Source organism: Equus asinus, chromosome 4 (assembly GCF_041296235.1).
Source record: "Equus asinus isolate D_3611 breed Donkey chromosome 4, EquAss-T2T_v2, whole genome shotgun sequence".
In the NCBI taxonomy this organism is placed as follows: Eukaryota; Metazoa; Chordata; class Mammalia; order Perissodactyla; family Equidae; genus Equus; species Equus asinus.
The window spans coordinates 44,539,781-44,556,811 of NC_091793.1; positions in this window are offsets into that span (position 1 = coordinate 44,539,781).

The following is a 17,031-nucleotide window of genomic DNA, read 5'->3' on the forward strand; positions in this document are numbered from 1 at the left end:
ACCCCTAAGGTTGCCATAGAGACTGAAAGAGATTGATTCACTTGTTCGTTCAACAAATAGTTATTGCAGGACACTGATATGGCCACTGGGGTTTTTACAGAGGATGAGACAGTCAGTGGGTCCTTGTCCTCTGGGAGTGAACATCCTGCTGGGGAGATAATGTCTGCTGGTGCCCAGACCTGTTAACTTGCACCTAGAAGCTATGCGGCATCCTCACTTCAGTCTTTCCTTTTGGATTGTCTTTGTTATTCTGTTCCCCTGCAGCTTGCCTTAAAATTCTGTTGCCTTAGAGGCTGCATAAGGGAACTCCTGGGAGTCTGGGAGAAGGCAGCCACGTCACATCCATGGGCCAGCAGGCTGAGATGAGGAGTGTCTTACACAGTTCGGGCTTCTAAAACAAAACACCATTGACTGGGTGGCTTAAACAACACACCTTTGTTTCTTTTGGTTTAGAGGCTGGGAAGTCCAAGACCAAGGTGCTGGGAGATTTGATATCCAGCGAGGACCTGCTGTTAGGTCCTCACGTGGCTGAGAGAGATCGATCATCTTTCTCTTCTCATAAGGGCACTAATCCCGTTCATGAAGCTCCCCCCTCATGACCGAATCTCCTCCAAAGGCTCCACCTCCTAATACCAACGCATTGGGGGTTAGGCTTCAACACATGAGTTTTGGGGGGGACATAAACAGTGTGTCTATAGCAGGGAGGAAGAGTGGGGAGCAAATTAAAGATGCTGAAACCAACAAGCAAATATCTCCTCCTCTTTGCTTCTTTCTGCCAAGGGCACTGGGGAGAAACCCAACTTTGTAATGACTTCCTTTTTTTGGTTCAGGATTTATTACAAATATGCTTCCTTGGTTTCTCCTATAATCATGTCATCGAGAGGCCCAGAGAAAAATGTCCACAATGCAGTGCTCAAGGAACCCTGGTGGTGGGGAGAGTTGGGGAGCAGAGTGGGGGGCTGGCAGGCTCAGTGGAGGACACAGTCATTAAACTATGGGAGAGGTGAGGTGAGTCGTCCACGTCCTGGGTCTGGCAGAGTTTACAACAAGCTGGGGGGAGCAGAATGCTTACACATCTCAGGAAATCTCCTCAGCCACTGGGCTGTTTCTCCCTGCTCTTTTGTCAAGACTTGGCTCTTCTGTTTTGACATGTGCCTTTCCTTTTGGACTTTTCCTCTCATGACAAATAAATGTTGTGAATTCAAGGCTTGGGAAATACTGTTGCATTTTAGGCATGGCGTGTTAGCTGTATATGGGACCTGTGAAAGGAGTTCAATGCCCTGGACTCATGGAGACAAGCCTTGAGGTTTTGTGGTGTGTGGGTGGGGATGCGGTGGGAGAGTGACGCAGAAAGGTCAACCATTCAGGAGTGGGACTGGGTTTCTTGACTCCCAAGCTGGGCTGCCAGCACCACACAACTCCAAAGGGCTCTGCTCATGTACACACAGGGTGCCCTCCAGGCTTATGGGGCACAGTGGTCAACTCCCTTCTTTACACCCTCTTTCTCTCCCAGCCTTCCTGGCTTTTAAGTGGTTGGCCTAAGTGCCAATTTCCTTATGAACTAGGATTGGATCCAAGGAACGTACTCGGGGGGTCTTCACTGGAAATTCTGCCATGGAGACTGATGCAGGGGAGCCATAGAGCCAGGTTGACAGAGGGACTCTGCTCAAAAGGGCCCTGGGTGGGAGCCCTTCTTAGGAGTGGGCGGAGGAACTGGGAGAGACCTTGCTGCTGTGGCTTGAGGATGTCTTTATTTGCCTTTCTCCTTACCCTCCTTTCCTCATTCCCCCCTTCACAGCTCCTTCCAGTAACACGCTAATGTTAGGGTTTACCATGTGCCAGTCTTAGGGTCACAAAGATGAATAACGATGGGAGTCTAGAGTAAGGCTCAGGTGCTTGGACCTTGCCATTCTCTCTCTGTGCCTCTTGGCTTCCCCACGGAGAGATGGGAACTCCCCAGGGGCAAGCACTGCATGGAAACAAAATACTGTTCTAGTTATGGTTGGGCAAGGACCTCACACCCCCTTCTTTATATTGCCCCCAATCTGTGCCGCCATTGCAGGGCTTTCTGTGAAGCTGGGTTGGGGTGTAAGACCGAGATCTGGAAGCCTAAGCAAGCTTCCTATTGCCTCCCCCCAAAGCCAAGACAGATCTGTAAAAGAAGCCCGCTTGCTTATCCATCCAGTGGCAGATATGGCGAAGCTGGAAAGGAGCTGATGAGATGGATTTGGCTCAAGCTGGTGCTAGGAAGGGCAGGAGAACATGCCTGGTATAAGTCCTGTCCTTGAGCTTGAATGGTGACGCTGCCCACAAGGAATCATGGCCCAGCAAGTGTCTTGTCCGCAGTATCCCAAACTGGGAGGCAATCTTGACTACTTCCTCTCTTTCAGTCCCATACCCAACTAGTCACCAAGTCCTATCAATTCTATCTCTAAAATGTCTTTCGGATCCATCTGCTTCTCTCCATCCCTTCTGCCACCTTCCTAGTCTAATCCACTACAAATTCACTTCCACTACAGCCACCACATCTCTCTAGGTCTCTCCACATCCCTTCCACCCCACCCATCATCCACGATCCACATTACTGCCAGGGAAATATCTTGAAAATGTATATCTGGTTAAGTAATTCCCACATTGAAACTCTTCAATGTCATCCTTTTGCCCTTTGGAAAAAAAACGTTTTAAATATTTCTGGCCATTCTGAGAATCCCTGTTTACACTTTCGATCTCATCTTTCACCTCTTCTATTCCAGATATAATAACTGCTTTCCTGTTTCCCAAATGGACCATGCTCTTTCTTGCCTTTTCCCATGCTGTCCCCTTTGTCAGGAATTTTTACCTCCACCCTTGTCCCCTTTTCAACTAACCCCTATGCAATCTCCATGTTCTTTGCTTAGCTGTCTCTTTCTCCAGGAAGCCTTCCTTCCTCTGTCTGGATTGGTGGTCCTCTCACATTTCTGCAGCCACCTATCCCTTTCTGATTATGTATTGTCGTGGCCTGTGTACGGGCCATTCTCCCTGGCTACTAGAGCAGCCCCTGCCATCAATAGGGGTCTCCTTGACTTCTGCTAGGCCAAGCTCATGGAGACTCCCTTCCATTCCACACCATGTGGATTCACTTCATCTCTTTATGAGTTTGCCTAAAGCAAAAGAAAAAGGACACTGGACCCTAATGGATGATATCCACAATAGCAATAATTTCTCTTAATATGGAGACATTCCATCCATTATCGGTTGTTTTGTTGACTCTCGACAAAGCCAAGGGTGAAATGAGATGTCAACAGTTCAAGCAGTGATTCTATGGGGTAGTGGGGTTGGGACTGCTTTGTAGGTTACGTCTGAAAACTCCCGAATGGAACACAATTCCACCTCTTCTCCTCTTTGTTCTGGTGGAAACTCTGGAGAAGGGTAATTTGTTTTTCTCTCTGGAGCATCAATAGTTCAGCCAGGCTTCCAACGGGAGCTATATATCAGATCGTTCACTGTGGAGCCACTGGGGAGAGTCTGAAAGGAAGCGCTGTTGATTAGGAGAGGATTTGCACGCTCTAGAGAGCAAGAGGCTTCTCTTCGACAGCCAACATTTCTTTGCATCTAACATGTGCCATGCTCTGCTGGGTGCATGAGTGCAAAGTGACTCAGACCCATTACTGCCCTTGAAAATCTCAGTGGTTCCCAAGTTCTATAGGAATGGTACAAACTATATGGGAGGAGTTGAGAGAAGGGAGAGAGCACACACAGAGACACACCGAATAAAGAGGAACAGGCAAGAATGGTGGGGTCCCATTCACATACGTAAACTGAGTGACAACATGTAATTGCCTTGGAAAGTGTCCCTCAGGTGGTGGCAATGCCAAGGGCCAGTGTAGCATTGGGAAGTTCTAGGTTCCTCCCATAATCGCCATCAGCACCCCGCATTCCTTGTACACCAATTCTTCCTTAATGTTATGTAAAGTGTTATGTAAACACCTCCTCAAGTCCCCCTACTTTTCATCACCAGATTGTCTCCCAAGCCGGATGTTAGACATTCTGTAGCAATCACTTCCTCCCTCCAGTTCCTTGCTAATTCACAAGTTGGTGACAGTTGGTTCTTAGTGGAAAACTGAGGCATACTGGGCTTATCAGAGACCTGGGACAGATAGACACAGAAGCCTGGGCTTCTGCAGACACACATTCATACACTTTTGTGTGTATGCACACACGTATTCCCATATACCAGGTGATGCCATATTGTTGTCCACTTCCCTTACATCGTCGGTTAGGAATGTCTGCAAATACTCCAGGGACTGAGCAGGCTCGTGGGTAAGACCCTTCCTCCTCCTGGATACTTGGCAGGCTTTTGCAAAGCTGACCTCACAAGGCCCTGGTTCAAGATAGTGAGACAATGAGGAGCTCAACGTTATTTATGACAGCCTCTTTTGTACCGTAAGTGACCTTGGTACCCTGTTTCTGAGGGAAGAGTTTATGTGCTAAGAAGACAGGAAGGTATGCGGGTGTGGAGTGATGGATGGGGTGTTGGGGGTGAGAGATGCAGAGGAGCTGGAGTGAGAGGACAGGTGCTGATCTTGAGGCCATGTGCAGTGGTATTGGGACATCTCTTAGTAAACCAATGGAGATGGAAATCCTAAGTTTTCATTGTTAACAAATTTGCCTCAGAAACAGGAAAATGGGGATATTAATAAGAATAGCTGTCTTTTTTGATAGCTGGGGTTTTCAGGGGACCCAATGAATATCTCCTCTTCCCCTTCTGATTCTGAACCAAGACAAAAGCGTGAGGCAGATGGGGCCGAATTGTCCCATTTCTGACAGGAGCAGGCACTTTGAGTGAGAGCCCACGTCGGCTTGCTGACTCTCCAACCCCCAGACTGGACTTCAGAGCAACCAGCCTGAGAGCAATTTGGAACCTTCAGAGGAGCACGTTCTACTGCTCCAGGTAGAGATGGATGGGGAAGAGAGGCCCAACCCCCTCCGGGGGATCTTCGAGAGATTAGCAGCACCCATTCGAGAAACATAGACAATTGGCTCTTGTAGCGCAATCAGGTAACTCCCTCCGTGTCCCCAGGGAGTACTGAGAGGTGGGACACGAGGCCAAGTGTGGTCAGGGGAAATCCCGCTCATAGCAGTGGACATCTAGAGTGGGGAAAACTTGCCTCCCCTAAACATTCCCATGCCTTTGTCACAGTTAACCCATAGTCAGTGCGGGGTGTGGCTGTCCCCTCAGGGAGATGACAGCTGTCAGGACAGCTCTGCTCCCCCTTCAAGAGGCTGCCCTTTCTGAACAATCTCTGCTCCTTCTGGTGTTCTCCTGGGGCTTCTGGTGGGCAGGGTAAACTTTGCCCTCAGGAGGTTGGGAAATGAAGCCAATCATGCGTTAATTAAATCACCTCCGTAGGCATTCTGTTCAAGGCTGAAAAGTTATTCCATTTCCTACTTCCTTTTCCAAATTATGTCTAGCTATGTTGCCTAATATAGCTCCAACGAAGATCTTTTCCAACGCAGAAACAAGAGTGATGAAGGGGGTCTGTCAGGACACAGCCCTGCCGCAGAGCCTCTGAGGTCGGGGGAGAGAGTCGGTGCTGTGAGGGGCTTGTTGAAGGGGCACCAGCTGCTTCCAGAAAGGAGCTGCTGTTTTGGATTTGGGGCCTATGGACACCATTCAAGGCAGGAATGAGGATATGAATGAGGGCAAAGCCTGTCTCTCTCTCCTTCTCCTCCCCTGCCCACCTCCCCTCCAACTCTCTCTCTCTTTTCCTCACCCTTCCTAAATTAACAACCCCACCAAAACTTCCTGAGAAAAACAGCCAAGTCAGAAGTCACCCTGCCTCTCTGACAGCCCAACCCATCCCTACAAGCCCATATCTCATGGGCAGCCACTCCCACATGTCACCCAGGCCACCAAGAGACTTCCTGTTCGTTCCACTGTCAAAGACGTTAGTTGTTAGCACTTTTTGGCAAAGGATCTTGACAATCGCCTGGGGAAGGAAAACAGCAAAATGGGTTTGTGGAAAGAATGCGGCTTTTGGAGCCAGGCAGACCCGGGCTCCGCTCCCAGCTCTGCCACTTAATACCTGTGTAACCCTGGGCAAATCACTTAACCTCCTTGATTTTCAGTTCCCTCATCTGCAAAATAAACAACGCCAAGATGATCATAGCGATCTTACAGAACTGTTTGGAAAAGTAAGCGACTCAATGCATGAAATGTGCCTGCAAGACACATGGTGGGTTTTAATATTTGGGGAAGACTTCACTGGAAGCTAATTGCAGAGTTTTATGGGTCTCTTCCTCTTGATAAATAGCAGGACTTATGTGAAGACTCTGAAATCACAGAAATTGTATAGCATTTGCTTTGCAGAAGGAAGTTCTTCTTAAATGGTCTTCATTAGACTTTCTAATGAATTAGCTTTTCTTTTGCTCCAAATGTGTGTCCATTTTATTTTCAGTGGTAGCTTCTCATTAAGGTCACAGGATCCTTTCAGCCATTCCCTTACTAGACTGCCCCTGGTTTGTAATGAATTGTTTGTGTGTTGAGGTTGCCTATACGTGGTCATGGAATTTATAGTGTGGACAGAAGTCCACAGGACATGGGAGACTGGCTGGCCCACGTCCTTGTGGCCTTTGTTATGAGCCTACCCTGTAGGTGACTCAAAGTTCCTTTGTCCTTCCAGACTTTGGAGCTTGGATGGAGCCCAAGCTGGACCAGTCTACCCATAAATGATGCTCTGAGGCCAAGTGTGGTAGGAAGAACGTCTCAGTATGTCATGTGGATGTTTCCTCACATGAAGGGCGTCACTCGAGTTATTGGATGCCAGCAACAGATGACAACAGAAAATGCATGTATTGAAAATATTTTTAGTAGCTTCCAAAATTGAAGGAAGACCGGAGAACCAAGTTTAGGAACTGTGAGCATTCCAGGAAGGTTAGGACACAGCTGAAGTCCCTGGTTAGCATGCTGCCATTATGTCACCACTACTGCCACCATTGGACCCTGAGGCTTCTAGTACTGAACCTTGCTTCCACCGGATAAAACCCCTTTGATTGTCTCTCTGTCATTGGATTGTTTGCTCAATATTCACAGGCCTGAGTTGGAACATCCCATCAACTGATCCTAGGTCTTGCGCCTGGGTGGGAAATTCCTGTTGGCCAGTCTAAGGTCATGTGCTTGGTTCCAGGTACCAGAGGGCAGAGAGAGTCTTCTTTGGCTTTCTCTGTAGAATCACATAGTAGGAAGTCCCTCCCAAAGTGGAAAGATGTTTTAAACATTAATTTCTAGTACACTAGAAAACTAGGCAGCTTTAATTTATTGTCACAACTTTTGGTCCAATAGACAAAAGGTATACTTGAAATGCCCTGCTTACCCCTAAAGCTTGGGTATAGCAGAAAAAGTACCAACTTGGACTCAACTTCTCTGACCCTCAGTTTCTTCTTCTGTGAAACTGGAACTAAAATAACTATCTTGTATACCTCTCTCAAGCTTGTTGTAAAGACAAAATATAGCACTATAAATACATAACAAACTATTATATGCTGTATCAAAGGAGCAGATTTATGAATATTTTCTCTGACTATCTGATAAACCACTGGCAAACAATAACATCTACCATGTGGGCTATTTGTTGTCTGGAGTGTAGTGATGTGTGCAGGGGCGTGAAAAGTCTCATTCTGTAATTAAGGTGTCCAAACTCAGGAACAGGAAATGCTGAGTGAGTCCCCTGAGGCTATTCAGCTGGTAGGTGGTAAAGCCAGGATTTACACCCAGGTCCGTCTGACTCTGAATTCTATCTTCTTTACAGGAGTCCTGATTTTCATTTCCAAAGTTGGATGAATTGATTGGATGCTCAGGAAGGAGGTTTCTGCCCAGGAAAGAAGTAGAAGGAACCACAGAAAGGGGAGAAAGGGAAGCCCATTCCTTGAATTCTTAGAATGATGATTATCGCATAAGAGGACATTGAAATATCAAAGCTGGAAGGCCCTACTGAAAACCACAACCAACCTTGCCAGTAAGCCCATGAACTGTCGCACTGAATGGTTTCCATTTTGTAGACGAAGAAACTAAGGCTGAAAAAAAAGTGAAATAATTTGCCCAGAGACACCCAGCTAATATATTAGATTCTTAGTTGGGAACAAGAGAACCCAATATTGGTTAGTTTGAACAAGGAAGTAATTTCATGAAAGGTGTTGAGTGGCCCTGGAGAACCAGGCATGGAACAAAATCCTAAGTCACAACACTGTGACCTAAGTCACGGCTTCTACTGCTCGGGTCACCACTAGGTTGCTCATGCTAGAACCTCTCCCAATGTTGCCTCTGGGAACTGGATGTAGCTGCCATGGCTCTTGTTGAAACAGATTCTTCCTGGTGCCACCCTCCTTGCATCAAATGGTTTACAGAGGCTTCTGATGTTCTGAGCCCAGCTTACATGCCTGCCACTTAGCTGCAAGGGAGTGGGAGAAAGTGAGTATACGGCTTCTATAGAGGGAAGAATTTCTTCCTCCCATCAAGATGGGGAATTTCCCAAACATAGGGGAGTGTTCTGAGATGCTGGGGATGCAGACTTTGCTTGTTTTTAGCTGACTTCGTAATGCCTGGAACAGCGCTTAGCACATAGTAGATGTTGTGGACTGAATATTTGTGTCCCTCCCCAGGTTCCCAAGTTGAAGCCCTAACCCCCAATGTGATGGCATTTGGAGATGAGGCCTTTGGGAGGTAATTAAGCTTAGATGAGCTCATGAGGGTGGGGTACCCATGATGGGATCAGTGCCTTTATAAGAGGAAGAGACATCAGATCTCTCTCTCTCCACCACATGAGGAGACAGCAAGAGGGCAGCTATCTGCCAACCAGGAAGTAGGTTCTCACCAGGAACTGAATCTGCCAGCACCTTGATCTTGGACTTTCCAGCTTCCAGACTGTGAGAAATAAATGTGTGTTGTTTAAGCCACCCAGTCTATGGTATTTTTTTATAGCAGCTGGGCAGATTAAGACAATGGGTGTGTAATAAGTATTTATCAACTTATTGACCAAATGATTCTCTCTGATTTTAAAGTCTGTGCCCTTAACCACTGCACTCTACCTCTCTATAGATGGTCCTTGACAAGATCGAGTACAAAAGATGCAATTGCACTTTAGTGAAATTTTGTAAAGTCTCTATCCTGTATAAAACTATCTTCATGCATGGGTATTCATTCATTCATTCAATAAAATGTGCTGTTGTGGTTTATGACCATGAGCTCTGAGAGGGAAGAATCAAAATTATCTTGTTCACCATTATATCGCTCATTTTTCATACAGTGCTGCAGAATAAGCAATTGTTAAATACATGAGTGGATTGATGAATGAATGATTTTAAGAGGTAAAGTTGTCAGGACTTGGGATGAATGGATCTGGTAGGTATGGGGAGGTGGCGTCAAGGATGGCTTTCAGGTTTTTGGCTTGAACACCTGGCTGGACGGTGGCTGCCATTTACTGAGATAAGGAGCATGGGAGGATAAGCAGGCTCTGGAAGGAAGATCAAGAGTTTAGCTTTGGACTTACTGAGTTTGCTTGTCTGTGAGACATGAAAGTGGGGATGTTGAGTGGGCTGCTGGATATATGGGTCTGGAACTTAGGAGCGATGTCTGGAATGGAGACATAAATTTGGGAGTTGTCAACATTTAGCTAGTAACTAAAGTTACAGGCATAGACACGAAAACGTGATATACACAATACATAAAACTATATATGAATTCACAAATATTTAAATAGAAAATTATATTCAAGCATAACCATGCATCCAGTGGAACTAAGTTATTGGTAACATTTAGGAAGGAAGAGTACATAATATCAGCCTGAGTAGTTGATTACTGATGGATGGTTAGTGGACACCAACATGGCAGAAACCATACACTGGAGGTTGAAATAGTCTAATTCCAAGTGGGTCTGTCTGCAAGGACAATATAAACACAAATCAGTGGCGTGTCCGTGGCTCAGAACCCTTCCTGCTCAGTTGCTGGGCACAGAATGTTAGATATCACAGATGGATGTTAGCCATGGCGTAGGCATTTCCTTCGTGTCAAGCGCAAGAACATTCTGGGGGAGGAATTCAAAAGCAGGCAATGAGAAAGTCAAGCTGAGACAGGGCTGGGGGCCTGCAGAAGAACTCAATAGGGACTGAGTCTTAGGAATAGGAGACTATGACTGAAGAGAACACTGCATATCCTTTTCCTCTCTGTGAAAGGTATTTTCAAAGGACGAGGCAATCGAGAGATTAAAATTGATCCTCCCCAGGCTCCCAGACTGGGAGTGGGGAGAGGGTCCCTGTGTTATGAGGTCCTTGCACTCTATAGCTCAGTGATTACAGGCCACCCATCCATCACTCTGATTAAGAGCAAGAGCTGTGGATTCAGACAGACAGAGTTCAAACACCACCTCTGCCACTAACTTGCTGGGCAGCCTTTGGTAAGTTACTTCTTCTCTCTGAACCTCAGTTTCCTCACTCTACTGAAAGAACAATGGCAGCATAAGACACAGGGTGCTTTGGATGTAGTGAATATCTAAACAATTTCCTATTGATGACAAATTTGAATCCCGGCTCTGCTACCCTGTTAGATAGGTAGCCAGTGGTGGGTTCTAGATAAGGAGGTAATGGGATCTGATGTGACATTTAAAAAGATCCCCCTCATGCCATATGGGAGGTCAGAGTGGACACTAGGGGAACAGATAAGTGGCTACTGCACTAGCCACCAAGCATGGAGTGATGGTGGTTTAGATCAGGGTAGTAGTGAGGTGGGAGACGGGGCGATGGATTTCCAGGTTCTTGTAAAGATTAGTGTTTAGTAGGAGCTTAATAAATGATAGTTAATGTAATAATAATGATTAAGGTTATTACTTTTATTCTTGATAATACTTAAGAATACACACTAGTCAATTGCAGAAACATATCTGGAGATATGGCAAAAACATTGCACATTTTACTTATTTATTGTCTGTGTATTTAATAAATTCCTGTGTAGTGCTTACTATGTACCTGGCATGGTACTACGAACTAGTCATACATTAGCTTATTTAATACTCCTAACACTTCTATTATCCCCATTTTACAGAAGAGGAAACTGAGGCTCAGAATTGTCACAGAGCTAGTGGTGGTACAGCTGGGTTTTAACCCCATGTAGTCTGGGTTAATATTAAACTCGAAAAAAAAGAGTGATTCTTAGAATGAGTTTGAGACCAACTCTGTTTTTATACCTCCGACAGTAACGGACATGGAATCTCTTGCTTGGGGATTTAGCAAAGCTCCTCCACAGAACTCAGCTGTCTCCCTCCTACGTCCCAGGGGCATTTAGGGTACATCCATTTTGATAATAATTATATGAACATTTGAACTAGTGGGCATTTGCGTTGAAAGTTCTCTTAGAAAACTTCTTACAGTTCTCTGGGGTGTCTGCTTTCACCTCCAATCAAAAATTAATAATGAAACAAATTAAAATCAAAAGACTTAAAAAATTGCCTGGCTGTTGAACTGCCAAGAGCCCAATTAGTGAGAGCAGACCTCACAATAAAACCAAATCAGAGAGGAAGTCTGATAAGAAAACAGCGCCTGAGATGATTTTTAATTGGCAGTGAGCAAAGAGCTTGAGAACAATAGCTTGGTGGTGCCAATTCCGTAAACCCCATTTCTCACTAAATCACTGTCTTTTCCACATCCGGAAGGCTCTACCCTTCTCTTGACCCACCCGTTTGTATAATTGCCTTTGGGACTGGCTAAAAAGTGAGCTCTTGCCAAATGCCTTTCCCACCTAGCATCAGTTTGCTTGGCTTTGGTGGACTGACTCACTAACTCCTCGCTCTCTCAGTGAGGGCCTTCTGGTGCTGGATGGTCGACTAGCTGCTGCGAACCCGCTGGTGACCTGGGCTCTATTCCTGGCCTCTCAGAGTTCAGATCTCTCTATGATGAGGGAAATATTCTATGTTTGTGTTCTCTGATATGGTCGCCAGTAACTATGTGTGGCTATGGAGTGCTTGAAAAGTGGCAAGTACAACTGAAAGAACTAATTTTAAAATGTTGTTTAATTTTGATTAATTTCAATGTAAATAGCCAGAGGCGACAGCACGAGTCTAAAGGGAATGACTGATAATAAAGACATGACTGCGGCAACGTCTTCAGGGGCTGGGATGGAAATCTGTAAGAGGTTGGGGGAGGGAGCCAAGGAGGGCCAGGCAGCTCTCTGCGCAGAGTCAGGGTCGTACAGGGGAGCAGATATGCAGAGCCTTCGGGTCAGCGACCTGGGTTCAAGTTCAGGAGTTTTCCACTTGTTATCTCCGTGATTACAGGCAAGTTCCCCCAATTCTGCTTTACAAATGAGGAATCTGAGGCTGAGCTAGGGCAGAGGTGAGTGGAGCTGGAGAGAAGGCAGAGTTAAGATCTGGCCAGTCTCTCCAGTTGTCCTCTCCTTAGCATGCGTGACGAGGCTCATGAGCCATTACTTGATAGGGCTATTCTTGCTGAGAATCACGTTCCTGTTATGCTTCTTGTGTCGGTCGTTCTTCTTGCTCACTCACTTGCATGCTCGCTCTAAAGTACAATCACTTTATTTTTTCATCTGATTACAAAACATATTCTTGCTCATTATCAAAAAAGCACAGGGGCCGGCCCATGGCCCAGTGGTTAAGTTCGTGCATTCTGCTTTGGCAGTTCGGATCCTGGGTGCGTACAGGGCGCCGCTCATCAGGCCATGCTGAGGTGGCATCACACATAGCACAACCAGAGGCACTCACAACTAGAACATGCAACTATGTACTGGGGGACTTTGGGGAGAAGAAGAAAAAAAAGATTGGCAACAGATGTTAGCTCAGGTGCCAAGCTCTAAAAAACAAAAGTACAGGAATCTCGGAAAATTATAAAAAAGAAGTCACAAATCCCACCGCCCAGAATTTCAGGAATTGAGTGGATATGCAAATATCCCTATATAGAAATGTGTGAATTTGCATAAATTTACATAAATTTACATAAGTGGAAACATACTGTGCATTACGCTCTATAATTGCCGCTTCACTCAATAATTTGCTGTAAATATTTTAGTATGTTAGTGCAAAACTTCATAAACAAGTTGATGACCATAGGATATTCCTTTGTACCATTGTGATGGGCACTTAGGTTGTTTATAATTTCTCCCTATTCTGACACATTCTGTGATGATCATACATCTTTAGGTGCTTGGGTGACTGTCTCCAAAGCGTAAGTTCCAAAATAGGGAATTTTGGTATCAAAAAGTACATTTAAAATTTTGATACATAATGGAGATTACATTGAATCTATAGAGTGCTTTGGGGAGTATGAACATTTTAACAATGTTAAATCTTCTAATCCATGAACATAGGATATCTTTCCATTTATTTGTGTCTTTAATTTCTTTCATCAGTGTTTTGTAGTTTTCAGTGTACAAGACTTTTACTTCTTTAATCGTCTATTCCTAAGTTTTTAATTCTTTTTGATGCTATTTTTAATGGATTGTTTTCTTAATTTCCTTTTTAGATGGCTCATTGTTATTGTATAGGAAGGCAACTGATTTTTGTAAGTTGGTTTTGTGTCCTGCAAATTTACTGAATTTGTTTGTTAGTTCTAACAGTTTTTTTGTGGAGTTTTTAGGGTTTTACAGATTTAAGTCATGTCATCTACAAACATGTAATTTTACTTCTTCTTTTCTGATTTGGATGCCTTTTATTTCTTTCTCTTGCCTAATTGCTCTGGCTAGGACTTCCAGAACTATGTTGAATAGAAGTGGCAAGAGTGGGCATCTTTGTCTTGTTTTTGCTCTTAGAGAAAAAGCTTCCGGTTTTTCACCATTAGGTATGATGTTAGCTGTGGGCTTTAAATATATGACCTTGTTATGTTGAGGCAAAGTCTGCCCTCCAGAAAGGGTTTACTAGTGTATGAGTGCTGAGACATCCCAGGAATACAAGTCCTGCAGTGTCTACTTCCAACTTCTTTTATGTCAGTCGGAAATATACTTCCATCTTGTTGAACATCCCATTATTGCCAGCATCTTTCACCCGCAATCAAAGGTAACGCCTTACTAATATACAATGTAAGCCAGGGTATATGCTTTAGCTCACCATTTCCAGAACTCTTTTGCCCTTCTTGTTTTCATCTCACCTGTATATCTCACCCAGACCCTGGATGAATCCACACACTGAGTTTCTTTGTGCCAAAATTCAAGTGACTGTGTGCACTGCTGGAAAAGTTGATGTAACAAGGCATTGTGGCATCACTGTGCATTCAGAGTTAACGACCACACAAATGAGTCTCTACACTGTTCCCAGTAATCCTAATGCATCAGTTCATCCTTCCATTTTTTTATAGTGATGATTGCAAACCATCACTCTCCTCACACTTCTGACAACCCCTCACACGCCCATTTCTCCCTTTCCTCCCAGCGGATGATGTTAGGACCTATTTGATTGTGAAAGTAGAGGCCATCACAAGGGCTCTTCCCTTCTTTGCTTTCCTCCACTTACTCCAGAAGAAGCAACTGGAACTCTCATATCTTGCTGGCAAGAGGATAAAAAGTTATGTCCACTTTGGAAATCTGTATGGCAGTTTCTTATAAAATTAAACATACATTTACCAATGACCCAGAAAATCCACCCAAGAGAAATGAAAACTTATATACTCAACAAGACTTGCACAAGCATATTCCACAGCAGCTTTATTCATAATTGCTGAAATAGGGAAATAACCCATATGTCTGTCCATCAATAGAATAATTGAACAAACTAACCCAGCCCTACAATGGAATAATAAGTAATAACAGGGAATGAACTACTGGTACACCCAACAGCATAGGTGAATCTTAAAAGCATTACACTGAGCGCAAGAAGTGAAGCCCAAAAGAGAACACGTGTGATTCCATCTAGATGAGTTCTCAAATAGGCAACACTAACCTGTGATGACAGAAGTCAGAACAACACTAGTTGCCCCTGGACTGAGGGCTGAGAGGAGCTGGATAAGGGATGGAGAGAACTTTCTGGGCTGATAGGGCATGTGGGTCACATAAATATATGCTTTTGTCAAAATTCATCACACTGTACTCTTAAGATCTGTGTCTTTCACTATGTATACATTTCAACTAAAAATCAATATATTTATGCACACACAAAATAGAGATATAAGTATAATAAACCTGATATACTTATTACTCAGCCTGAACAATTCTTAAAACGTGGCAACTTTTGTTTCATGCATACTCCCACCCACCTTCTGGATACTTTGAAGCAAATATTTCAGTGTGTATTTCTAAAAGACAAGAGTCTGAAGGTTTTCTTTTGTTATGGCAGCTGAAGGAACCTTCAGAAATGCGATGTGGTTATGTTATCCTTGCCTTAAAATTCTCTGATGACTTCTTAAGGCCCTAAAGGAAAATACCAAGATCTTTAAAGAGCTGTATAGTGTCTATTGCAATACAATAAAGGACCACAAGCTTGGGACTTCAGACAACACCCATTTATCATCTCACAGTTTCTTTGGGGCAGAAGTCTGGGCATAGGGTTGCTGGGTTCTCAGCTCAGGTTCTCACAAGGCTGACATCAAGGGGTTGGCCGTGGAGCTCAGGATGCTCTTCCAAACTCATTCAGGTTGTTGGTGGCATTCAGTTGCTTGCGGCTGTAGAACAGAGGTCCCCGTTTTCTTGCTGGCTGTTGCTCAAGGATTACTCTCCCTCCTAGAGGCTGCCCTCAGGACCTAGCTGCATGGCGTCCTCCACAGGTAGCTCACAACGTGCCAGTTGCTTTCTTCCAGGCCAGCAGGAGAGTGTCTGCTGCTTCTGCTTGTCTCTTTTAAGGGCTCACTTGATTAGATCAGGCCCTCCCAGAATAATCTTCCTTTGGAGTAACTTAAAGACAACTGATTAGTAATCTTAATTACATCTGCAAACCCTTTTGCTATTTAATGTAATATAATTGCAGGAGAGATAGTCTGTCATATTCACAGGTCCTGCCTATCCGGACTCAAAGGGAGGGGATCACAGGACCTTGGCACCTTGCACCCCATCTGAGAATTCTGCCTACCACACAACCCCTTCACAGCCCTGCCTGGACTGGCCTCTGCCTCCCTCTCTGGTCTCTTCTTGCTCCACTCTCTGCCTATCTTTTTTCTGTTCTAGCCCTCAACGTCCTGGCTGCTTTAGTGTTTCTGAAAGTCTCTTACTCTTTCCCGCCTCAGGGCCTTTGCATATGCTCTCTGCCTCTTTCTGCCCCAACATACCACTCCCTCTTCAGCTAGTTAAAGCCCATCCTTCCTTCGGGTCATAGATCTGAAAGAACTTGCCTGTGGGGCTGCCTTGACTAGGCCAGGTCCGCCTGAAATATGTTCTTAGGACACTATGCCCCTCTTCACAGAACTCACCAGTTTGTGTTAAATATTTATACATGCGATTATTCAGTCACTGTCTCTCTCTCTCTCCCCCACTGTACTGCAAGCACCTTGAGGGGAGGGGCTGTATCTACTTTTGCTCTCTGCTTTATCCCTGGCATCTGACACTTCGCCTGGCACACACGAGGGCTCTATACGAATCAGCCTCAGTTTATTCCTCTGTGGTATGAGGGGCTTGGTTTCACTCACCAGCCATTTTCTAATATTATTCTGTGATTCCAAGATCCAGTCCAACCATCTCAATTTACAGTCAGGAAAGTGGCTCAAAGTATGAAATGAGTTCCAAACATTTGGTGGAGCGGAGGAGCCGCTGCCCGGACCTTGTCTACACCACAGCTCTGGGGCACCCTCTGGCAGCCAACGAGCCACTCACTGGTTCCTTTTCTTTTCCAAACCCTGGGAAGCCTGAGGGAGATTCCCCATTTGCAGATGGATTGGCCCCTTAGCCACAATGACTGTCCAAGTGTGGACACGGCCTTTGGGTGGCTTTTGTTGGCCAACTCAATGTGACCTACTGGTGAAGAAAGACAGTCCCTCCTCCTGGTTGGCAGCCAGTTGGGGGACGCCGTGGGAATAAGGCGTGGCATGCTGGCAGCCACAGGGGAGGACCGCTTTGTCACTGTCTGCACTGGGGAT